The following is a 26,710-nucleotide window of genomic DNA, read 5'->3' as shown; positions in this document are numbered from 1 at the left end:
CCTGCCTCCCCTGCTTCTCTCTTTGGAAAAAATAAAAGCCATACAACATTACAGGGTGAAGAACAAAGCAAGGCAGCCCCAGTCTGCAAGCAGGGTAGGTTTTTTTTTAGTGGCATGTGACTTGTGGTTTTTTTTTTTAATTGTAGCTTCACTATGGTATTACCTTTACTTTAATGGCACTGTTGTATAATTTGGGCACATTGATATTCCAGTCATAAAATCCAACAGTCTACTCTATCCTGTTTTCTGTAAAAGGGTGATGGGTACATTCCAGGGGCCTTTGGTCATGGGCAGTGGGGCTGGCCTCTTGGTTTATGCCTCTATCTTTGCCTCACGTAGTCTCTTCCTGAGATTTAGTACTCCAGGTGATGTCTCTTCCTCAGAATACAGTCTTCTAAATGGTCATTTCTCCTTTCCCCCTCCTGCTGTCAATCCCATCTTTTACAGGCAGTGTTTAAAAGTATTTTGAGAGAGAGCTAGCAAAATGGCTTTCACTGAACCATTTATTTGAGAAATCTCTGTGGAGAAATGTATTTTCCTATCCCTCATCTCCTTCTCTTGTTGTGATGTGTGGCACTGCGATTTGGCTTGGTTTGTTCCTCAGCAGGGACCTGTGTGTGACTCCTCATGCTGCATTCAGATTTTTTTCAGCATTAAATGGCTTGCTTTCTCGTTTTGTTTTGCCCTAGTTCCACACCCTGGGAACATGAGGCTAGCCACCCTTTCTGACAGTGTAACTAGTGTAGAAACTGGAGGTGAATCTAGATGAGCTGAGGAATCATCAATTTGCTGCTTTGGGATTTAGCATTAAGAGTCATATTGGAGTATTGGTGGGAAGGGAGAGTGCAACATAATTATTGCTTATGTATCAGTTAAACCTACCAGCCAACAGACGTCAAGTGCAAAAGAAAGTGCAATAATGTTATTATAATGGGATGATAGTTGTCATTATAATAATCAGTTGGCATGGCTTTTGATAAGAGGTAGATTCTGAAATTAATATAGGGGGAAGGGTTAACCTTGAATAGAAAAATGAATAGATACTTAATGTACCTGGGAATGCGGTTTATTTGTGGGTGTTCCATGTACCTAGTGTTTCATTGATTAATAGTATTGAGTTGTTGACTACTGTCATCTTCTTGGTCATATAAAATAAATAAGCCCTCAGCTTGGTTTAAGGTGCTTTAGCTATGTGATAACTAATTAGTGCCGCAGAACAACAGTGCATTGAGATTTATGCCTTTGGAACTTGAGAAAATCCCACTTTATCCCTGTGGCTGCCGAGGATGAGCTCTGATCCTCCCAAAGGCAGGAAACATTTCTCATCAGTGGACCATCGTCAGTACCCAGATGGTGGTATATAATCTGCCTGTTGTGTTTCCAACATGATAGGATTTCTCCCATGGGTTGGATTCCTAGTAATCCAGGAAAGTGTTTGGGGCTATTGTAGCTAGGCTTGGGGTTGGGCTATAGTTAGACCTGTTTATCTTATGATTTTCTTTGTTGAGTTGGGGAAACCCTGGACTAGGAGTTTTATTTGTGTTACTATAGGCTTCCTCGCTGTTGCTTCAGGTCACGTTTAGTAGAATTGCCCTGTAAGGGAGGCTGTCTCATCTTTTTTTTCATTTATTCGAGGAAGGAAAAGATCTGAGTAACAAATCGCTGAATAAGAATGTGGTTCTATCTCTGCCTAAGATGTCTGGGGCCCCTGTTTCTTTTGTATGGCTCAGTGGGAATTGCTAGCCAGTGTGGCTGAAGCTGCTTTTCTTGGGGTTTGGTATTTCTAGTAGATGAAGGTTTTTATGTATCCCACTGTGATTATCTTTTTTAGCCGACTTTTATTTTGGAAGACTTGAGAATTCAGGCTAGGTGATATCTTTCTAGACACTCTGGCTGTGGGCCAGTTTATCACTATGACTACCAAGAGCCTGACAACAGCAGGACACAGAAAGTAACTTTTGCAAGACATTTGGTTTAGGGGAGAAGGTGAAAAAATGGGGTAAAGGGACAGTTTAGCCTATTAATATTATCTAAGAACAATTTCTCAAAGGATGTAAATGATATGCAGTCTGGTGCTTTGGATCATATGGCATAGGAGAAATTCAAATCTTAGTTCTCTTCAGAATCAAAATTGAACTCTGTTTATTATATTGCTAAAGGGTTTTTTTTTGGGGGGGGGATGGAGATAGAGAAAGAGAAAGGGGCTGCTCCAGTAAGTTTCCTATTTCCCTCAGGTTAGCTAACCTAGCAATTCTGAGATGTAACTTATTAACTGTCTTCTATTGCTTTAACTCCAAAGAGCTTAGTATTTTCTCCCTTAAGTCATATTCAGTGTGTTACTGTAGCTAGTTAAGCTTAAAGCATATTCTCCTGCAGATGCCAAGTTTGGAATCTGCTCATCTGCCCAGGATGAAGCCTAGAGGTTTCAGGCATTGAAGCTGTTTGTGTCAGTTAGCTACAGAGACCTTTTATTTATTTATTTTTTTACCTCTGATCTTCCCTGGTCCTACCTTGGTTGGCACTCATTGGTACCCTCCATGCTGTTGACCAGCTCTTTTAACATGGGTTGTTTTATCAGTCAACTTCTGAGAGACCTTGTAACCATTATGATTCTGGGTGACCAGTTAGTAACCCCATTATCTGGGATGCTTACAGTTCATCTTTTTGGTCAGTTAGGTTGTAAGGGGTTAAAGAGATTAGAGGGTTGGGTTTAGAGTCAGAAAAACCTGAGTTTAAATTCTGCCTTAGGTAATTTAATAGCTGTGTGAACCTGGGCTGAGAGGCCTCCGAGTGCCTTACTAGTTATAAATCTATGATCCTATGAATTGTGTATTAATGCAAAGCACTCTGACTCCCATAGACATTGGAGTGTGCATTCTATCACTTAGTGGTGGCCATTCCATGGAAGGTAGGGAGGGACAGGGGTTTGAGGAGGCAGACTAGATGCAGTGACTTGGCCAGGGTCATGATTAGCAACAGAAAACAACATTAGAACCAAGTGTCATCACATTTTGTGTGCTAAGTACATGTCTCATAATTTCCAGTTTTTCCATGAAGCCTTGGAAGTAACCATCTGGCCTTGCACAGCGTAACCAAATACAAATACATTTGCAACACTTACTTTAAAAATTGTGTGTGTGTGTGTGTGTGTGTGTGTGTGTGTATACATAGTGCTTATTAATTACTCACTATTTCCATCTAGTCCATGTTCATTAATCTATTTGTATGTGCATCTTTTTATAAAGTCATAGGGTTTATGTTCTTGTTCTCTCTCTCTCTCTCTCTCACTCCTTTGGTTCTGCCTTCTTTGCTTCAGAAAGTCACCTGCTGCTTCCTGGGTGCAGGTTCTTCCATTAACCACGCAGCTTTTTCTGTGATCCTTAGAGATGCATAATGTAATTGTTCATTCTATTGATTCCAGACCTTTTGTAGGCTCCTTCCAGCTTCTCACTCAAGTTCAATTTTCCTCCTCCGGTCCCGTGTCGTCTAGCACCCAGGAATTGTCTGTTTCTCTGTGCGGTGGCGGCACTTGATATGTCAGAGCTTATTTCCTGGCATGGCAGGATCGTGCCATCTGGAATAACCTCCTGCATTTTGCTGCTTTGTTGATTCTCCTTTTCTGTCTGGGGCCATCCTTGGTTTCACTTGCTTGTTGCTTTAAGCCATCTCTTTCTTTTTTCCTTGTTAGCCAAATAATGTGGGATATATTTAGAACAGAGACGAGTAGGAAAAGCAAACTATTATTTCATTTACTATAATTATATACTTGGGCCCTTGTATCTTTAAAGAGAATGGTAATAAAAGGCTCCAAGGGTTACGTTTAACTTCCAGAGGATGATTAACTAAATGTCCTCTTGGTTTTGTTGTAGTTTTGTGGGGTTACATTCTCTATAGCGAGTCAGTCTTAGCATTATAGTAGTTTTCTTCACCTTACAAAACAACTCACCTCCTTTCCTATGAGATTGAGCCTGTTTTGCTGAGAATTCACTTAGAACTTGAGCTGGCTGGCCCAACTGTTAGCCATTTTCAGGGTTGTCTCCATCTTTTCTGTGTTGAGTTTTGTAGCCATGTTGTCAGTAATCTTAGTGGATTTTTTGAACTAGACTGTGATCTCATTGGTGCACGGAGCTCCTTGTCAGGAAAATTTCTCCACCAAGGCAGATTTTCAACCTCTGTTCTATTTGTAGTCTTTCATGTGTACTTGGCATAGACAAAACCACGTTGGGTGGTAAGTACCTCCAGATATTATGCCCATTTCCCAGATGAGGAAACTAAGATTCAGTCAAAACTATGGTCACCAAGGAGTTAGTAGAGAATTAGAGGCAGGATTTGAACCTTTGTCCCCCTGATTCCAAATTTGCCACTCTAGCCATGACACCAGGGCTTTTTAGATGAAAATAGAGAGCCTCTGTCTTATGGAGCTTACAGTCACATATGCAAATAAGTTATAATCCATGGAAGGTTCATTGGAGAATCATGGAGCTATGTGGAGTTTAAGGGGAGTGGAATTCCTTAGTGACCAAGGGGCTCGTGAAGAGCTTCCTGACGGCAGTAGCCTCTGAATTTGGACTTTAAAGAATAATTGGAAACCAACAAGTATAGTATGGTATGGGGCATGCTAGGCATAGGAAAGCATAAAGGTAAGGAGGGTTTTATAGGATTTATAAGGAGAGAATGTAGAAAGCAATATTCAGAGAGAATGTTGGAACTGCAGGGGATACAAGATTGTAAGGTCTTTGAATACCAAGCTTTGGAGTTTCACTATTAGTTGATATACATTATATAACCATTGAAACATTCTGGGTGAAGGAGTGACATGACTTGATCTTTGGATGAGGAAACAGTCTAGTAGCAGTGTGGAGGATTTGCTGGAGGCCAGGGAGAGTAAAAGGCGGGAAGACCTGTGAGAAGGTTTTTGTCTAGGCAAGCAGAATTAAGGGCCTGTCTTAGCATGATGGCAACCAAAGAAGAAAGGAGGCAGACATATTTTGAGAAGTAGTTTTGACAGAATTTGGCAAGTGATTGGAGTTGAGAGATGAAATAAGGGTGAGGGAGGATGCTAAGATAAAAACAAAGTTTCTTATATGAACTACCAGGTGAATTGTGGAGCCGCTGATAGAAATGGTCAAGTCAAAAGGAAGAGTAGGTTGTAGGGAAGATGGTAGTAGCCCTGTTGTGTTGTTTAGTAGGTGATCCAGGTTGAGCTTGTCCTAAAAGTAGTTAAAAATGTGGATCTCAGCGCTAGGGGGGAGAGACTGGGGAGGAGGGGGGGAGGGAAGGAGAGACAGAGCAGGAGGGCTAGAGATAAAAACTTGGGAATCCTGCTTATACGGGTGATATTTGAAGCTGTGGGTTTGAGAAAGGTTTCCAGGGGGAGTGGAAGTAGGGGTGGGGGGCATGAGATGATAGAGAAGAAAAAGAGAGGGAGAGAGGAGAGAAGAGGAGAGAGGTCACTCATCTTAAGTGGTTGGGAAGGAAGATGAGAAGCTAGCAAAGGAGAGAGAAAAGTGGTTTGTGTGGTAAAAAGAAAACTAGTAGAGTATCTTAAATCAAGGAGGGAGTGTTCAATAGTGTAAAATACTCTAGAGCTGTCATAAGAGATGGCTGACAAAGCTCCCATTATATTTGGTGTGTTAAGGGTTAAAATTCTAGCTAAACTGTCTAAAATATCTAATGAGTGGTCGCCAATAAATTATAAGCTTTAGCAAGAGTTAGACTTTTAAGCATTTATTAAGGAGAATAAGAATTTGGTAAAGAGAGAGAAAAAGGCCTAGATTCCTATCTATTAAAGGGAGAGCACATTTCTAGCTCCCTTCTCCGCCAGAGTCCAGAGGAAAGAGAGCGAGACCGAGCGCCCGTCTCTTCCTTCCTCCTCCCACTAGTCCGCGTCACTTCCTGAAGCCTGGTCTTGCCCTCAAAGACCTTTGCTTCATGGGCAGAACTCTTCTACAGTAAGTATCCAGCAGGTGGCGTCATTCCAATCGTTACAGGTGATTTGGTACTTTTTCATTGGTAATTTTTGCAAAAAGTTTCTATAGTGGTAGATAACAAAGACAAATTGCCAGGTGTTCCAGAGTGTGTGATGAAGCAGTAGAGGCACTGGATATTGATAACTTCTTTCCTTTTGGGTGACAATTGCACTTAAAAAATTAGTATTCAACGCAACTTTAAACAACAGCAAAAACAAATAAGAAGTCATTTGCAACTGTGCTAAAAATTTTGTGTACATAATGCTGATTAGTTATTTTTTATCTCTTTCCTATCCTTCTTCAGTAATTTATGTATGTGTATATTCATCTTTCTCATTATATTATCATGGCAAATATATACTTGTCTTCTGACTTTGCTTTCTTTCCTTCAAGGTACTTCATGCCTTTCCAAATTTCTATATATTCATTATTTTTGTAATTTTCAATGGTATTTTAGTAATCTAGTCAATGTAAAAACAGTATGGCATAGTGTATAGAGAGCTGGCCTTCACACCAGAAGGACTTTGAAGGTTCAAGTTTCTATGCTGAGACATACTGTGTGATCCTGGGCAAGTTATTTAAACTCTTAGTGGTCCAAGTTACTCTTTTTTAAAAATTAAGAACTTAACAGACATGAACATTTCAACACACAAAGCAGAAAAGACTATTGCATATGAAACTGTACTATTAAGCATAGTTTTTAAAAGTGTGCATATGGGGGCAGCTAGGTGGCGCAGTGGATAGAGCACCACCCCTGGAGTCAGGAGGACCTGAGTTCAAATCCAGCCTCAGACACTTGACACTTACTAGCTGTGTGACCCTGGGCAAGTCACTTAACCCTCATTGTCCAACCCAAAATAAATAAATAAATAATTTTAAAATGTGCATATATGTATGCATGCTATGTATTATATATAAATAACATAATAGTAAGAAAATGCCCTTTGTGTTCCTTTTTCTTCTCTCATCTGTGTAATTTTAATGTTTCATTTATACTCTTATATACTATCATTACACACCCACTCCCCTCCCTTCCCACCCTCCTTTGTAACAAATAAATGTTGTTTCTTGTTTGGTTGTTTTTCAGTCGTGTCTGATGTTTCATGACCGCATTTGGGGTTTTCTTGCAGAGATCCTGGAGTGGTTTGCCTTTTCCTTCTCCAGATCATTTTGCAGATGAAGAAACTGAGGCAAACAGGGTTAAATGACTTGCCTAGGGACACACAGCTTGTAAGGGTCTGAGATCACATTTGAACTTGGGTAGATGACTGATTCCAAGCCTAGTGCTCTATCCACTGTGCCACCTAGCTGCCCTTAACAAATTAAGAGTCAAATCAAATAAAACCATAAATTGGCTATCCTTGTCTGAAAATGTACATCTCATTTTGCCCCTCAAGTTGTTTATATTATTATAGTCATATAAATTGCTTTCCTAGTTATGATCATTTTACTCTGCATCAGTCATGCAAGTCTTTCTAACTTTTTCTGAATCCATCCTATTATTTCTTATAGTACAGTAATATACTATTCCATTCATATGTCATAATTTCTTCAGCCATTCCCATATTGATATACATCCATTTTGTTTCCAGTACTTTGCTACATCAAAAAGGGCTGCTAACGGTACTTTTATACATATGGGTATTTTGTTTTTGTCTTTCAACTCCCTGGGGTATAATGATAACAACAACAATAATGCTAACATTCATATTGCACCTGCTATGTGCCAGGCACTGTGCTAAGCACCTTACAATTATTATCTTATTTGATCCTCACAACAACCCTGGGGAAACTGAGGCAGACAGGTTAAGTGACTTGCCCAGGGTAACATAGCTAGTAAGTGTCTGAGGCACCATTTGAACTCGGATTTTATTCACTTCAGGCCCAGCCCTCTGTACCTCGCACAGCTTAGCAGCCAGTGATTTTGCTGGTGAAAGGGTATTTTCAGTTTAGTGATTTTGGGGGGTATAAATTCAAATTACTTTCCAGTTCACATCTCCACCTACAGAGCATTGGTGTCCCAGGCAACTCTTGAGGAATAGGAGGTGTAGAAAAAGTTTCATATACAGTGTTAGAGGCAGTTTCTGACACTAGTCTCCAGAATCCTCTTGTTCTCTCCTCTATTGGGATCCAGACACACTGGCCTCTGTGCTGTTCCTCACTTATGATACCCCTCCTGGTTTCCCTGGCATCCTTCCATAGGAAAGCTTTTCCAATCCCTCTAAAATGTAGAGCCTTCCCTCTGTTCATTGTCTCCATTTTCGCTTGTCTGTAGCTTGTTTGTAAATAGTTGTTTGCAGGTTGCTTCCTCTGTTAGAGCTCTGGAGGCAGGGACTGTCTTTTGCCTTTTTTTGTATCCCCAGTGCTTAGCACAGTGCCAGGCTTAGAGGTTTTGGGTTTTTTTTTTGTTTCTTTGTTTAGTCATCTCAGTGGGGTTTTCTTGGCCATGACACCGGAGTGGTTTGCCATTTTCTTTTCCAGCTCATTTTATACAAGAGGAAACTGAGGCAGACAGACTTCAGTGATTTGCCCAGGCCATATTTGAACTCAAGTCTTCTTGACTCCAGGCCTTGCCCTCTATCCACTGCGCCATATAGCTGTCCCTGTAGACACTTAATAAATGTTTATTTATTGACTACATATAATAGGGCTCAGGGACCAGAAATCTATCCCCAGAGAACTTTACTCTTTGCTGTGGCATAGGTTTACTACTGCATTTAGATCTGGATTCTGCCATGCCACCCTTCATGCCCCAGCCATCCACTTGTATATCTGTTTTGTCCCCTTCCTCTCTGTGTCGTTCTGGAACTATGGTTGGTAGAAGGATCTTTTTCCTATATACCTTTCTTTCCTCTGCTATTGAATCCTTTCTTTTAAAATGGAAAAAAACTGGGGCGGCTAGGTGGTGCAGTGGATAAAGCACCGGCCCTGGATTCAGGAGGACCTGAGTTCAAATCCGGCCTCAGACACTTGACACTTACTAGCTGTGTGACCCTGGGCAAGTCACTTAACCCCCATTGCCCTGTGCAAAAATAAATAAATAAATAAATAAAATGGGGGGGAAAACACCCCAACAAGTTAGCACATTTAATCAAAATAGTGCCCTTATCTGACAGCAAAAATAACACTTTGCACTCATAACTGCCTACTTCTACTGAGAGAAAGTAAGTGTAGTTTGTTGTCTTTTCTCTTGAGGCCAAGATTGCTCATAAAATCACTATTTGTCTACCTTGTGGTATTGTTTCGACATTATTTTTCTAGCTTCTATCTTCTACTCAGCATCAGTTCATATAGATCTTCCAGTTCTTCTCTGAATTTGTACCTTTGTCTATTTTTTTTAATAGCCCTATAATCCATTATGTCCATGCCCATACCGCAATTTGTTAAACTATTCCTCTGTGGCCTTCCCTTTTCCCCAATCTATGGGCATTCACTTTGTTTCCAATTTTTTACTGCTGCCCAAAAATGCTGCTATGAATATTTTGACATATGATTTGATTTTCTAACTGATTTCTTTGAGAGATTTTCCCTAAGTCTGGGGTTGATGGGTCAAAGGGATTGAACAGTTGAATGACTCTCATAGAATTCCAAATTGTTTCCTAGAATGATTGAATCATTTTATATCCTGTTTTCTGTTTTTCTTTTATCATCTTTGTCTATTTGATAGATGTAAATGATAATTTAAATCAGTCTCCTAATTTAGCTATTTTTGTGTTAGATGTTTTTTTCTTTTTTTGTTTGTTTGTTTTTTTGGTTTTTTTGAGGGGCAATTGGGGTTAAGTGACTTGCCCAGGGTCACACAGCTAGTAAGTGTTAAGTGTCTGAGGCTGGATTTGAACTCAGGTACTCCTGACTCCAGGGCCGGTGCTCTATCCACTGCGCCATCTAGCTGCCCCACTAGATGTTTTTTTCTTGTAAGCAATGTATTGATGGATTTTTAAATAACTTTTTTTCTTTTAATAAGGTACATAGATGAATTACATTTAATGTAATAGGAATTAAATTGTAGTTGTTTTGTTTTTCTGTTTTATTATTGTCATCTAGGGGAAAGAAAATGTATCTTATTTTCCCCCCATAATTTTGGTTTATCAAAACTAATTAATAAAGTTAAATAAGTTCTTCTCTTTTAAATTAGAAACTGTAGCTTGACTCCCTTTGGTTAAAGTTTTGCTTACTGGCTTGCCAGCTCCCTCTGTTCCTTGTAAAAAAAATTTTAAGCACTTTGTAACCTTAAATTTATTTTAACTTCTTTCTTCTTAATTATATCCACTTTTAGAAACTATTTAAAATCTGGGATATTTTTCTTTCAAAAGCTTATCTTAATATTCTTATGTTCTGTTATTTTCATTGATAACATCTTGTTTCACTAAGTCAAAATTCTTTCCATCTCTTTGTAGGGATCTTTTAAATTGTGGACTTTTTTCAGTAAATTCTTTGAGTTCTTGATTTTTAGATGTCCTCCCTCTGCCTTCAAATAAAATATTCAAATTTGTAGTGTGTATATTTGAATCAACATAATTTTAGGATATGATCTTTTAAAAACTAACTCTGCCTTCTTTCTCAAAATTACAGACAAGCCTGGGGATGTTATAATGTATACTGGGTTATATAATTTCTCTTTTCTCTCTGTACTCTAAGAATTTGTCTTTATAATATTGAAATATTTCAGACACTGGAATTTTGTATTTCTTCATGTTGGGGTTGTGTGACTTTTTTTCAACTTGGGGAATGCTGGATGGCTTTTGTCCTGTGGAAAATTTTTCTAATTATTTCTCCTAATACCAAGTTGAGGTCCCCCCTTCCCAATTTTGGTATTCCAGTTAACTTGAACTTTTAGGTCTCTCTTCCGAAGCTTTCATAAACTGGTGGTGAGTTCTGTGATCAAATGGACTTGTTCTTTGATTTTCTTTTTATTGGTCACTGTTTTTTACTTCCATGTTTATTTTTCTTTAAAACTTGTTGCTTTCTGTGTTCATTCTTTTATTTCCCAACTTATTTTGTCTTTTGGAATTTCTACCATCTCTTCTTTTGCAGATTCACCTTGCCTTTTTGTTAGTTTTGTCACTTTATTCTTTTATATTGTACACATCCTGTGATTTAAACTTTTTCTTTGACTTATTCACTATTTGTCAGTGAGCATTTTTTCTTTTCCACATCCACTCCCCTTGTTGCTGCTTCTAAGGAAAGTTTTCCTCTTTTATTTATCTTAAGATGTAAGTAATATCGGATTTAAGATGAGATTTTTCTCTCCTTGATGCAGTGGAGATAGTGGGGGTTTTTCTTGTCTTATTCTGAGAGATGAAGGTGGTGGGGGAGGTTGTGAATTGTTTCTAGTCACTCAGTACCAGACATTTAAGGCCATGTTACTCTGTAGACCTCTCCCTAATCTTGCTTATTAAAGGTTTGCCAACTCTTTCCTACTTGTTCTCTCTCCAAATCCTGATACAGTACAGAGAAACAATATTTCTACTCCTAGTTTTTCTTTTTCTGTCTCCCCCACCCCGCACCCCGCCACCATCCCTGCTTTTTTTTTTTCCTGGAAATGAGGTGGGGTAGGAGGGATGGTGGTGTTAGGAGGGGATCACAGGTAGTTTCAGTCATTTTTGTCCATCTGTGGGTTTGTTCTCAGTGACTTTCATGCAGGAGTAGTGGGTGGTTAAACTCCTCTCTGTACATCATTGCCTAGCCCAGTTCCCTGAATAATATGAGGGATATGACAGCCAGCACTGGACTCTCTCTTCTTCTCTTTCTACTCTTGGTCCTGGGGAGATTATGTTGGTGGGAGAAAGGACACTATAATAGTAGCAGAGATTACTCAGGATGGTTTCTCTCTAACTATTACCTTAACATCCAGGTCCTGGAGGAGAAAGCTAAAGAAGCATCTGTCTACTGACTGACCTTCCTGTCTTCCTCAACTCCTCACCTTTATTTAATCCTGGACAGTTTGTGACAAGAGACAGTTTTTCTACTTTGATGTTCCTCCACTTTCTGCCCCACCAATGCCAAACTGTGTCCCCTCCATTTTGGCTGGACTTCTCACATCCTCCTCACCTGAAACTTGGACTCCTCTGGGGTCACTACCCTGGACTCAGCTGATATTGTTTCCCCCATATCTTGGATCTTGCTGAGAATCAAACCTCCCCACCTTTCATGTCACCACTGGCTGGCTGTAACTTCCCTCTTCCTCTTTGCAGCTCCTCTTTACCCCTGTCTTTTCTCCATTAGAATGCAAGCTCCTTGAAGTCACAATTTTGTTTGCCTAGTACATTGTCTGGTACATAGTAAATTCTTAATATCTTATTTCTCTTCCTCTCCCTTTCTCCCTTCCCTCCCCCCACCCCCCTTATAATTATTCTGAAGTGCTTCCAAATCTTTGGTAGAACCTTCTTTTGCAACAAAATAAAACAGTTTAACAAAACTTAATAAAAATATATGTAATTCGGGGCAGCTAGGTGGCGCAGTGGATAGAGCACAGGCCCTGGAGTCAGGAGTACCTGAGTTCAAATCCAGCCTCAGACACTTAACACTTGCTAGCTGTGTGACCCTGGGCAAGTCACTTAACCCCAATTGCCTCACTTAAAAAAATATATATATATATATACATATATATATATATACATATACACACACATATGTAATTCTCCCCCCCCCTCCAAGAAGAGGGAAACTTCTTTTATCATGTGTCCTCCTAGACCAAGATCGGTCATTGCATTTAAGTTTGGATATGCTGCCTTTTAGTGTTATTTTCATTCACAGTTACATTAGCCATTATCTTTGTTGTTCTGTTGGTTCTGCATGATTAGAACAAAATTCTCTTGGAGGTGATGGGATCTAAAGCACTGTGGAAGAGTTAGGCATAGTAAGGAGTTTCTTCATATGAGACAAAAAGACTTGGAGGAGAGAATAAATGAGGATAAGACAGTTTGAAGAGGGAATTGGAAGGGTATTGAATGGTTTGTTTCTTTAGTGAAAGAAACTATTTCTGAGGAAGTTAAATCTTATTTTTTGGTGATGAGATGGACTTAGAAGAAACACCTTGAAGAGGCATATGAAAGGTAACTACTTAATTATAAATTCAGGAGGAAGAGGAATATCAAGAAGAGTAGTTACAGTAATTCGGGACGAGGCTTCTCGGAAAAAGGTGAGTCTCAGGCTGTGATGGACCTGGATTGGTAGATATAGGAGGGTATTCCAAGCAGAGAGAATGGGATCATGCAATATAAAGAGAGAATCATTTCTTCTTTCTCTGTCCCTCGTCCATTCTGCAACGCCATAGCATCTAAGCGTCTTTCAGAGAATCGTAGATTTAAAGCTGAAAGAAATCTTAGAGATAATTTAGTTCAAATCCTTCATTGTACAGGTGCAGAAACTGAGGCCCAGAAAGGACTTGTGAGTTGGCTAAGGTTGCAGAGGTTCAGAGCTGGGATTTTAACCAGGTTTCTGGATTTGCAAACCATTGCCTTTTCAGTGTCTCTCCTTGAAAGCTGAACTGTCCTAAACTTTATAGCTGGAGAAATAATGTCCTTGAGGAATTTAGAGAAAATTAGAAGACTTGTAATAACTTATATAAAAAGAAAACAAAAGCAGAACAGAATATAACAATTCTCTGCTTTGGAATTACTTAGGAGAAGTGAAGAGAAGTGAAGAGGAGAGGTGTGAACCGAGTCATGCAGGCAGCAACTGATTGAGGCAGAACCAGGAGAAAATGTAATTGGGAAATATTTGACAAGATAAATAAAAATGCAATAAAATGTAGATGATGTTAATTTGTGATTTTCCTAAGTCAATATGTGGCCTCCATTTCTATTGAAATTTGATACTACTGGTGTAGAGGAAAGAGGCCTGGACATGTAGTCAGGAGACCTGGGTTCAAATTCTAGCTCAGCTACACCTTCAGAAAGGTGATTTTACTTTCTTAGCCTTAATTTTCCCCATCTGTAAAATGGGGATAATGCCTGTGTAAGGGGTTGTGCAACTGTGTATTGTGCTGGGTCTTCTACTGTTGAGGATCTTATTCTAGCCTTCTTGTAATGAAGTATAAAAGAGTTCATTGCCACTCAGGGGTTGAGGCTTTTTTTTCTGGCATGGAACATGTCTCTCTATACAAGGTGAAAACATCTTCATGTAGAATACATTTGGGTATGACTGAGTTATGCCTTTGTTCTTGGCCTTTACAAAGGAGATCTGTGAAAGGGGGTACCAGAGAGAAATCAGTGGGACAGACACGCACAGACTGATTCTCTGATGAGGAAAGCCTGAAGGCCCTGGGACCTCCCAGGGAAACTAGAGTGTTCATGAAGCCACGTGGCCCTAGAGAAAGCAGAAGACAAAGGACCCAGTGGAGGTGCCCTAGGCATAGGGAGGAGACTTACATAGCAGCAGCAGGGGCTTGAAGAGTACCAGCTCTTGGGTAAGTTGCTTCCTGGATGCTGGGAGAGGTTCTGGTGTGGAGAAGCTATCCTGGGCCTTGCCCTTCCTTAACACTGAGTTAGGTAGACTGCCTGTTCAGGGGAAGGGAATCAGTTCTCTAATGACTTCAGGTTGTTTCCCTTGATGGGGATGGGAGCACCTGAGTATAAGTTTGGATAATTGTATGCTGTGTAAGATTTTGGCCGGGAGGTAAGCCTTACTACAGGTAAGCTGCTTGACTTTCTAGAAACCCCAATTGAGTGTCCCTAGGGAAGGTGGAGCTCTCTAAAAAAGGAAGGAGAGTTGCTTTAAACTCTTAATAGGTTTTAATTATATTTGTTTTTAATTTTTGTTATCAAGTTAAAATCTGAATTTGATTATATTATTGTGAGGAGCTAAAAGCCCCCTTCCTTTTTGGTGGTAGAGACAAAACATGAGCTATGCTGTTTGGGGTAAACTCTTGGGGTGAAGGTGTAAGCCAGAGCAATGATTTGTGAAGAGATCGTCCAAACTGAACCCGCTCCATGTAAACCCAGAATTGTAGTTCTAGATCATAAGTTATATTTTAATCTGTTTTCCATTGTTATTGTGAAGAAAGCACTTCAAAAATCTCTAAGCACTATGTAAATCTAAGCTATTTAAAAAAAACAAAACTTCTTTTTTTTAGAAGCTCATGTTCAGTTTTCAAGGAAGAAACAGATACTTAAGAAATACACTATATAAAATTCATTAGGTCCTATATCCTATTCTCTGTTTTCTTATTACTGTACTCAGAGCATTGGGAGATAGAACGTTTCACAATTGGAGTAGGTTTTTATTTCTTAAAACATACAGTTGAATTTTTTACTTTTAATAATTTGTTAAATTTGTTTTCTTCCCTGGACTGCTAGAATTTCTAAAGAGAGCTTTTTTTCCTGAGTTGTTTTATGTGACTGTCTTCTTAGCATATAGGTTATTGGAGCCAACATGTAGAGTAGAGGACAGAATTGTGGCTGTTGGGCCCTGGGCATTGATTTTTGGGTTTCCTATTATAAGGAAATAGAATTAGTACATTTGCCTGAAATAAAAATGAACACAAAAGCTTACCAGGATACAGCAAATTTATCTCACTCTTCTTTTTTATAGTTCTGTAGTATTGCTTAAGTGTTGACACAAGGAATTAGATAAGAATTGAAAACAACTTAAACACTAGAAATATATTTTAAAACTGGATATGGGGGCAGCTAGATGGCACAGTGGTTAAAGCACCGGCCCTGCATTCAGGAGTGCCTGAGTTCAAATCCTGCTTTAGACATTTGACACTTACTAGCTGTGTGACCCTGGGCAAGTCACTTAACCCCCATTGCCTGCAAAAAAACCCCCAAAAAACAACAAAAAAAAACTGGATATGGATAGGCATAAGGAGAGTGGAAGGGTGATTGCTATAGATGTTTAATACCTGATCCTGGTAGAGATGAGAGGCTTGGTTTGAGGGAGCTTCAGAGACTGGAATCTTTGTAGTTAGATTGAGGGAAGGGATTCCAAATATTGGGGGCGGGCTGGGTTTGAATATTGCCTTGGTAAGCAGACTTCAGTATTTTTGTATTTGTTTCTCTGGTAAAGGAGATTTAAAATTTGCTAGTATTTCTTACACCTGCCTCCTGGTTAAATATTGGAGTCCTAAAAGCCATCAGAACCAAAAGTGCAGGTTCTGTGGCAAGGGAATAAACCTACAGGAATTTGTAGAAGAAAGTAGTGGTTCAAAGTGGGATTAGTTGGTTCAGCTAGCTGTTGATATTTTGTGTCCCCAGAGTGAGAAAACCAAGAAAATTCTATCACAAATTCTTGGGCATCACCTTTTTTTCCTTACTAGAAGTTTTCTGGATGGTCTCCGACCAGCACAGAGGACAGTCCTGTCCTCTCTCCGCTCCTCAGAACTGTGTTCTCACTTTTTTGACTACTGTATCCTATAGTTGTCATACAGAATATACAGGCCATTAAACCCCTCGGATTTTTTTCAAAGTGCTATCTGACCATGCCTTCTTTAGGACTTGTAAAGTGTATTTTTTTTAGTCCAAGTATAATTTATATTTATATCTATTATATTTCTTATTTTATTTGGCCCAGCATTCTAGCCTTTCAAGATTCTCTTTGATCCTGATTCTGTCATTCAAGTGTGAAACATCTGAAAATTTTATAAGCATGCCTTTATCCCAGTTATTGATAAAAAAAAGATAAAGAGTAAAGGACCAAGCTCAAATCTCTGGGGCACTTCACTAGAGATCTCCCAAGTAGCAATTGAATCATTAATGACTATACTTTGGATCCACCCTTTTAACTAGTTTAGAAAATATATAATTATGGCTATTGTATAGCCCATATGTCTATTCTATCTTTCCAGAAGAGTAAAATGAGAGTCTTTATGGAATGAATGCTTTGCTAGAATTTAAGTATGTTTTAATGACATTATTCCTGCTCCCTTGAACTCCCATATCTATTATTTTAGTAATCTTGTTAAAAAAAGGAATTAGGGGGGCAGCTAGGTGGCACAGTAGATAAAGTGCCAGCCCTGGATTCAGGAGAACCCGAGTTCAAATCCAGCCTCAGACACTTGACCCTTACTAGCTGTGTGACCCTGGGCAAGTCACTTAACCCCCATTTCCCTGAAAAAAAAAAGAAAGAAAAAAAAAGGAAATAGGGTCAGTTTGGCATGATCTATTATTTCTTTTTCAGTCTCCCTGTATATATTTTTTTCCAATGATAGAGTATTTGTTTTTTCTTCCCCCTCCCAACTGGAGGAAAAAAGAAGAAATATAAAGTCCTCGTATTATATAAGTATAGACAAACAAATAACCATCTACTTGTGTTCCCTGATTATGTGAGATAAATTTCTCAATTCTTCCTTCATTTCCCCCATAATAAATCCTTACCCCCCCTTTTACTTTATTTGACATCATAAAAACATAACAAAATCACTCTGAGTTCCTCCGTCTCATTTGAATTTTTCTGTGACCCTCAATGACATTAAGGTTCAGGAAGGACTCTTATATCATTCCCTCTTCCATTAGAATGCAAATAGTTCATCCTTCTAAAAGTATTTTCTGATTGCCACTTTATATTTACATTATTTTGCTCTTGTCTCCCATGTTTGTATTTCAAACTTTATATGCAACTCTAGTCTTTTCATTAGGAATGTTTAGATGTCCTCTACTTCATGGAAGAATTATTTTTCCCCTTGTTGGATTATACTCTGTTTTGCTTGGTGAGTTATTCTTGGTTGTAGTATCCAAAGCTTTTGGAATATTGCATTCCATTTTTCTACTTATTTATACTGGTTGTTGCTAAATCTTGGGTGATTCTCACTATGGTTCTTTGTTGGTACAAGAATTTTTTCTTTCTAGCTATTTGCAGCCAGAGAGCCAGATTGTTTGTCTTTGATTTGGAAACTCTCGATTTTGTTAATGTTGTTCCTGGAGTTTTTATTTTGAGATATCTTACAGGAAATGATCAATGCATTCTTTCCATTATCACTTTGCCTTTTTCTTATATGTCTGGGCAGTTTTCTTTCATGATTTCTCAAAATATGATGTTCAAGGGTTTTGTTTTGTTTTGTTTTTCCATGGCTCTTGGATAGTCGAATGATTTAAAAATTATCTTTCCTTGATCTGTTTTCCAGGTCATTTGCTTTCATTATGAGATATATTTACATTTTCTTCAATTCTTTCAATCTTTTGACTTTATTTTAATATTTCTTGTTTCTTGGAATCACTGACTTCTGTTTGGTCCATTCCAATTTTTAGACGATCTATTACTTGGTTGTAAGGTTTTGTACTTCTTATGTTGTTAATTCTTTTTTCATGTCCCCAATTTCTTTTAGCTCTAGTTTCTTTACTAATTCTTTTCTCTCTCACTTTCATTTCAATTATAATGCCATTTAAAAACTCTTACATACTTTCTTCCAGGAATTCTAATTGATATTGTGGGCAAACTGTTTTTCTTTGAGGCTTTTCTTATGTTAAGGGCTAAAATTCTAACTAAACTGTCTAAAATATCTAATGAGTGGTCGCCAATAAATTATAAGCTTTAGCAAGAGTTAGACTTTTAAGCATTTATTAAGGAGAATAAGAATTTTGTTAAAGAGAGAGAAAGGCCTAGATTCCTGTTTATTAAAGGGAGAGCACATTTCTAGCTCCGCTCTCCACCAGAGTCCAAAGGAAAGAGAAAAAGACTCAGCGCCAGTCTCTTCCTTCCTCCTCCCACTAGCCCGCGTCACTTCCTGACGCCAAAGAAAAGACTCCTCCTCTTGCCCTCAAAGACCTCCGCTTCATGGGCGGAACTCCTCCACAGCAAGTCTCCAGCAGGTGTCGTCATTCCAATCGTTACAGTTATTGACATTTTAAAATCATTATCCTTTTCCCTAGGTTTGTGTCTTGACATTATAACAGTTTCCTCTCCTCTCCTCTTCCCCTCCTCTCCTGATGTATTTTTCAGATTGCAAGGGATCCACAACAACCTTGGATGAGGACCTTTCTTTGGGGGAAGGGCTATTTTCTTTGACCTGGGGAGTCCTCTACAAATCATGCTGAGGCTTTTCATTTACCCCAGGCACCTTTCCTTCATCTGGACTGCCCCTTCCTCTAAGGATCAACCCAGTGAAAGCCCCTTCCTTCAACCTAAGGCTCTTCCTTTGCTCCAGGCGTGACTGTCCCCCATCTTCCCTGGATCAAATGGAGTTGAAGTCTTGTCTTATTTTGTCCCTGGTTTGGACTGAGTTGAGGTCCCTTTCTTCAGCCGTCTTTTTGTCTCATGTCTGGGTCTGAGCTCTCTCTCTTCCCTGGGGAGAAGTTGAGGCCTTTTTGTTCCAACAACTGGGCTAAGAACTATACTCAGGTTATTTTTTTTTGGAGTTGCTGGAACCACAATGAAGTTCTTCCCTTTGCCTTGGGAAGAGGTTCCTCCCTTCTTCAGTAATTCAAATCAGAGCTACTGTGCTAGTGGGTGGGTCATGTAGGGTGTGTGTGTGTGTGTGTGTGTGTGTGTGTGTGTGTGTGTGTGTGTGTGTGTGTGTGTAGGGCAGGAGGGGGAAGCTGCATACCCTGTTCTCTTCCCTTTTTCGAAAATCAGAACATTTGCCCTTCCCTACATCTATTAGCCCACCTGTATTTCATCTTTCAAATATCAATTATCTGGACAGCAGTTGGAATTCTGCCCAAAGAAGAACAGTTAATTATTTCTTTACTCATCTTAATAATAATTTCATCTTTCAAAAGGGGAATGAAATATTGCAGGGGGGATGGGATAGTTTTAGTACTGACACTATATTTTGGGACAGACATTGATAAGGAGGAAATTAGCTAAGATAATTAAGGGCTTCAAAATCATGACATAGGCAGATCAGAATTGGGAATGCTTAGCCTATGGAAGAGAAGACTTAGGGGTGCATGATAATAACAGTCTTCAAATACTTGAAGGCCCGTTGTGTGGAAGAGAAAGTAAGACTTGTTTTGCTTGACCCTATAGTAGGACAGAGCTGGACACAGCGATGGGAGCTGCATGGAGGAATGTTTGGGGTTGACCAAAAGAAAACCTTTCCAGCAATTAGAGCTACTTAAAAAAATGGGATAGGCTGCCTCTGAAGGCCAGGGTCATAGGGTCATAAGAGCAGGAGCTGCTCATTTTACAGATGAAAACACTGAAATATAGAGAGGTGAGTGACTTGTCCCAGGTCACACAAGTATGTGCCTGAGGGCAAGATAGAAACACAGGTCTTGCTGACATCCATTCCAGGGCCCTGTCTACGGTGCCAAGCTGCCTTTGCAGAGGTCTTCTATTAAAGGTGGAATGACCTACTTGATGGATATTTTATAGAGGGAATTTTTCAGATATGAGTTAGACTAGATGGCCTTTGAGGTACCTTCTGAGTATGAGATTCTTTGATTCTATGCCAGATTTTCGATCTCGATCTCTCTCTCTCTCTCTCTCTCTCTCTCTCTCTCTCTCTCTCTCTCTCTCTCTCTCTCTCTCTCTCTCTCTCTCTCTCTCGGCAATGAGGGTTAAGCGACTTGCCCAGGGTCACACAGCTAGTAAGTGTCAAGTGTCTGAGGCCAGATTTGAACTTGGGTCCTCCTGAATCTTGGGCCGGTGCTTTATCCACTGTGCCACCTAGCTGCCCCCATCGTTGCATTGACTTTAGACTTTCAACTAGAATATATTTGAAGACCTTAGCTCAAAAGACTACTTTTCTGTTGAACCTGGAGGAAACTCTTGCCATCTCAGGCAGATTTCACTATGGTTGAAGAACAGTATTGTGTCTGTGTGTGTGTGTGTGTGTGTGTGTCTGTGTCTGTGTGTGTGTGTGTGTGTGTCTGTGTCTGTGTCTGTGTGTCTGTGTGTGTGTGTGTGTGTGTGTGTGTGTCTGTGTGTGTGTGTGTGTGTGTGTGTGTGTCTGTGTGTGTGTGTCTGTATGTGTGTGTGTCTGTATGTGTGTGTGTCTGTATGTGTGTGTGTCTCTGTGTGTCTCTGTGCGTCTCTGTGCGTCTCTGTGTGTCTCTGTCTCTCTGTCTCTCTCTCAAATTATATCTGTTCCTTTCATCTTTCTTAGTAGAATCTATTTTCTATTCAAAGGATTTAAAAAAAATTTCCCTTCTACATTTGTAACTAGTACCAGATTTGTGTATAATGTATACCTCTCTCCTTCCTTATCAAGGCTTTAACATATTTTCTTTGCTGCTTGTAATATAGTTGTTGGTGACTGCTATTAATCATGTTGTATCATGGTATGTGAAGAGTAAGTCATGGAACATGTTATTAGTAATAATAGTAATTAACATTTATAATCTAAATTCATTAGCTGCATTATGATGCCTACAATAACTATATCATGTTAATATAATAAAATATTATATAAAGATATATTATAAATGATGGTTTACAATTTCAAAATGTTTTCACACCTATTATCCCATTGACACCCTTCTATGATGATGGTAATATGCCAGTTTTTAGAGATGAGAAAATTGGAGTTGAGGTTAGGTGACTTGCCCAAGGCCATATCGTTAGTAGTGAGTGGTGGAACTGGGAATATCTGGGTCATCTTACTTGTAGAAGGAGTTCAGTGCTCCATTCACAATACCTGCTGCTACCTTCCAGAAAGATGCTATGCCAGACATAGTCCCATTCTCAGGAACTGGAAGGAGTAAGTTGAATTTTTTTTGGAGAAGGGGATGAGGTGTCATACATTTTCATAAAAACATGCATGCATTTTATTTGACTTTTTATCTTTCATGAAATGCTAAGCTAGAGAACTGCTCCAGAAGCACTTGCTAGCCCTTATGTTGGTTGACAAGGGTCTAAAAGGTCAACTATAGCTACTACATCTCCTGTCTTTCACCTGTGCATCTGATCAAACAATAGGCTGCTATGGAAACAACTCTCATGTCCTGTACACATTCTGTCTGACCTGAAGAGGATGTGATCTACAGTAACAATTGGATACTTCTGGATCATCTTATTTATGTACAAATACCCTCCTTTGGGAAATTTGGCAGACTGAAAGAGTAGAAATTAGTGGAATGTTTTTTTCCAGAGTTCTCAAAGGTCTTAAAATAAGCAAACTTGTCTTCTGAGCCCAGTTCTAAAAGCAGATAAATTCCAAATCTGCTACATACAGTAAGGCTTTCCTCCTGTCCTCTGATCTCTTTCCATTTTCTCTCTCAATTTATTTTAACATCCTCCTTTCATGGTCTTGCCTTTCTAAAAAGTTAATTCAGGCTTCCTTACTAGCTCCTGGCAGGAGAATCAGCAGGGTTTCTGGACCTAATTTAGTTTATTTTTCTTCTTTCTTTCTTTTCTTTGCTCCCTCTCAACCCCCATCTCTCCAGACCAACCCTGTCTCCCAATCACAGTGTTCAGTATGAACTAGAGTGGCAAGAAGCATTAGAAACATGTCTGGGGCATTTGTGATTTGGAATTATTTTTGACTCGTACGTTTAGATTAGAAACTCATATCAAAGCTATAATGAGGAGTTCTGGAGCCAGTGGGTCACTTTTTTTTTTTTTTGAGAGGAACAATTGGGAGAGGAGACTGGAAGGGGTGCTGCTACAGGAGGACCCCACCCTTGTTGCATAATTTGTATGAGAAGAAAAGTTGTCTCCCAGAGAATTAAGTCCGTGTCTTCATAGCACAGACAGTAATTCTTGATCCTTCCATTACCTGGGAGGAGATGGAGTTATGTGAGAGAGAGAGAGTGCCTTAGTTATAGGGCTCTGAGGATGGCTTCCACGGACTGAGTGAGGAAACGGGGAGTTATCTGCATATGGCACAGGCTATCAGAAGACTGACTATTGGAGACTAGTGAGGACTGGCATCGAGAGGAAGTTCCTCCATGTCAGTGCACTGGTCTCTCTATCATACTTAGAGATCTGCATTCTCTTTTCTCAGTGATCTAAGTGTGCTTTTCCCTTCAATTCTCCCCAGGCACTGTCCCTAATACACACATTGTACCTTTTGTCTCAATGGGAATTGTGGGAGCAAGTAGAGGGCTATTTGTCATGATTACATCTAGGGAAGAACTTTGTGAAGTTACAGCACAGTCGGTCCCCAAAATTGTGATGCAGGTTTAAGATGTCAGAGCTTAAAATTGCACTAAGACTTTTGGGACACCCTGTGGTAGCACTTTTAAACACAATGCCATCCATGGTAGTCTCCTTGAGGTTCTCACAGAACAAGGTGACCTGTCAAGTACATTTTTTTTTTGGTGAGGCAATTGGGGTTAAGTGACTTTCCCAGGGTCACACAGCTAGTAAGTGTTAAGTGTCTGAGGTCGGATTTGAACTGGGGTCCTCCTGAATCCAGGGCCGGTGCTCTATCCACTGCGCCACCCAGCTGCCCCTCAAGTACATTTTAAAAACATCTGAAAGGGGGGAGGGGAAAAAGATAAAACATCTGAAAGAGACTCTGAAGATTGCTGAACTGATCATCAGTACTAAGCAAGGAGAGCTAATTTGGAGTCAGACTATTTTAATGAGCAGCTCAAATTCTAACCCACAGATATGTAATGACTAGAAGTAGGGTAATTTCTGATCTTTGTGGGATCCTTCTCATCCCTTTTTTGTTTTGTCTTGATTTCCTTCTAGATTCTTTCCCCATGGTCTGGGGTCCTTAACTTCATGGGATGAGATTCTGGATATTTGGAGCCAGCAGAAAGTCAGGTCAGGAGAGTGAGGACAAAGTGTCTGTGTGGATCATCTGGTGCTGCCAGCACAAGGAGAAACAGACCTGACTGAAGCAAAGGTAAGAGTTTTAATTTCTAGGGGCATTTGGATTTCATAGGATTCTTAAGTATTTGACTATACCATGGTACCAGGTCAGGGAAAGGAAATAGTAACTAGTTGGGGCTCAGTATAAAAGAAATTGATGACTGTTTTGGTCATTTAAAGAGATTTTGTGATTTCCTGGCCTAGAAAAGAGTAAAGTATGTTCTTTAATGACCAGTCTGAAAAAAACATAGGTTGGTTCTTTTTTATTCACCAAAGTAACTGGGAGGGCCCAAACAAGTAATTCGAGGCACAGCTGAACAATTCATTTGTTCTTCCTTGGTGAAAGTAAACCATGGAAAATTGAAGAGGGAACCCCTAAAGGAATACAGAGCCTAAGGTAAAGACTGAAAGAGGAAAAAAACCACAGCAAAATGAGAAATATGAAAGGTACACAGGCATTTAGCTGAGTGCTTGACATTTTTACACTTAACCACATGGCCAAGTTCCAGGCCTCCCTCCCCCTTTGGTACTTCAACAAGTAGATTGTCCTCTTGGACCCCTAAGCAGGTTCTACTGACTTCTTGGCAAAGATTAAATAGTCAAAGTTACCGTAAGGTCCCCTATTACTGAAGCTTCATCATTTTTTACAAAATACTCTACTCTGCATTGTTTAGAGCATTATGAAGTGTAATAAATAAAGCTGAAGCTACATTTGTCAAAGTGAGTGCACATAGCCTTTTAAAAAATGCTGTACCTATCTATAATAAATATATCTTGCTGCTTAATTCACAGCACTTGGTAACTTGAAACAACTCCTCTCTCATTGACTTGTGACTTATATAGGCTCCTTTTTTCTAAGGTGTTTGAGGAAAGATACTTTCAGCCAAACCCTCTGGTCATTTTCCTGGTCTTCCCAGGAAAGTAGCAGGTTGTTGTTCAGTTGTGTCCAACTCTTTGTGACCCCATTTGGGGTTTTCCTGGCAGAGATACTGGAGTGGTTTGCCATTTCCTTCTCCAGCTCATTTTACAGATGAAGAAACACTGAGGCAAACAGGGTAAAGTGACTTGCCTAGGGTCACACAGTGTCTGAGGCTAGATTTGAACTCAGAAAGATGAGTCTTCCTGATTCCAGGTCAGGCAGTGTATCCATTGTGCCACCTAGCTGCCTTAACTAGCAGGTGCTGAATATTAATTCCTTTGGCACAATAGGGGGGAGACCAAGGCACACAGCAGGACAGCAAGTTGTACAAGTTATTGTGTCTCTGGGGCCAGAGCTGTGAGCACAGTCAAGCTGTGAGCAGATATGTCATTCCTGTGCTGAGATGAAATAGAAGAAACTGAGGGAACCAAATCACAGAGGGTAAGAAAAGTGCCTTTTGTGATGATGAGTGAGATGAGCAGAAGCAGAAGAACATTGTACACAGTATCATCAACATTGAGTGTTGACCTACTGTGATGGACTATATTCTTCTCACCAATGCAATGGTACAGAAGAGTTCCAGGGAACTCATGATGGAAGAGGATCTCCAAATCCAAGAAAAAAAAAAAAAGAAAGAACTGTGGAGTATAGATGCTGATTGAACCATATTATTTCTTTTGTTTTGGGTGCTGTTGTTTTTTTTTTTCTATTTTGAGGTTTTGCATCACTGCTCTGATTCTTTCTCTTGTAACAGGATTAATGCAGAAATAGGATTAATGTTATTATGTGTATATATATGTGTGTGTATATATATATCTATATGTATATGTATAGATATATATAGATATAACCTATATCAGATTACCTGCTGTCTAGGGGAGGGGGGAGGGAGGGGAGGGAGGAAGGGAGAAAAATCTGAAAGTGTAAAGCATGTATAAACAAAAGTTGAGAACTATCTTTACATGTAACGGAAAAAATAAAATATCTCAAAAAAAAAAAAAAAGAAGAAGAAGAAAAAAAAAAAAAGAAAAGTGCCTTTTGGCATCTTCAAGGCAGTTAAATGCAAACAAACAACTAATTAGATAAAAACAAGTTGTGGGCTATTTTGTGAAAGAGTGTGTGTGTGTGTGTGTGTGTGTGTGTGTGTGTATTTGAAGAACATATAGATGTTGGATTGTAGGTGTTTTCTCTTTATACCTAATAATTAAAAAAGAAGATTGTCAGTCTAATCCCTAATGAATATTTTTTGTCATCCTTGAATAAGACCAGAGAGGTCTCAATGGAGCACAATAGGGGAAGAGCTGGCTCAGTTAATTTCATTGCCTTGCTGTGGTTGTGGGGTTTGTGGGGAGGCTGTGATCAGGCTGTAAGTGATGGGCTTTTCTGTTGGCCAGTGACATTCTTGATGATTTTGCTTTGGCTTTCAGAAGGCAGTGATATCTTGTAATCTGACCCTCAAAAAACCACTACTCTCAGCCAACACTGCAATCTGTTAAGTAGGCTGTGGACTTGTGCTCTGTGGCTGTCCTTTTATTATGCCGTGGTGGTTCCTAGAGTGGATACTTACAACTTCCACATTGTTCTCTGTGTGACAGTGAATAGAGAGCTTTTCTTACATCAAGGAATATATGGGTTCAAAGAATATCTGGGTTCCAAGCTCATCTGGGGGCAGCTAGGTGGCACCGTGGATAAACACCAGCCCTGGATTCGGGAGGACCTGAGTTCAAATCCGGCCTCAGACACTTGACACTTCCTAGCTCTGTGACCTTGGGCAAGTCACTTAACCCTCATTGCCCCACAAAAACAAAACCAAAAAGCTCACCTGATGCCTCCAAGGCTGGGTGACTCTGAATGATTTACATAGTATCTTTGAGCCTCAATTTCTTCATCCCACAAGTGAACAGAATAATATCTGTAATACCTACCTCACAGAGTTCTTGGGAGTTCCAAATGAAATACTTTATGTAAAGCCCTTTGCCAGCTTCACAGTACTAAATGAATTTCAGTTGGTGGTGGTGGTGGTGTTATTTTGTATTCTCCATCCTGCATAGTATCCATGGACTCTTGTCAACAGGCTCTAACTCTCTGAAACCTTTACCATTTGCTGTTGGAGACAGTTTGTTTTGTTGCTACTTTTCCTATGGATAATTGTAACTCAGTAATGAAGGGATGGAAG

General features: G+C 39.6%; 1 protein-coding gene across 1 annotated transcript in view; it reads left to right on the top strand.

The window, feature by feature from the left end:
- The window catches only part of SIL1 (SIL1 nucleotide exchange factor), a 259,687-nt gene that overhangs the window by 25,642 nt on the left and 207,335 nt on the right, over positions 1-26,710 (top strand). The window contains exon 2 of the mRNA XM_043985393.1: positions 23,493-23,649. The gene's annotated coding sequence lies outside the window, so the exon portion shown is untranslated. The remainder of the gene's footprint in view (positions 1-23,492; positions 23,650-26,710) is intronic.

Source organism: Dromiciops gliroides, chromosome 2, assembly GCF_019393635.1.
Source record: "Dromiciops gliroides isolate mDroGli1 chromosome 2, mDroGli1.pri, whole genome shotgun sequence".
Lineage (NCBI taxonomy): Eukaryota > Metazoa > Chordata > Mammalia > Microbiotheria > Microbiotheriidae > Dromiciops > Dromiciops gliroides.
The sequence above is the reverse complement of the archived record's forward strand: the minus strand, read 5'-3'. Positions and strand labels throughout refer to the sequence as shown.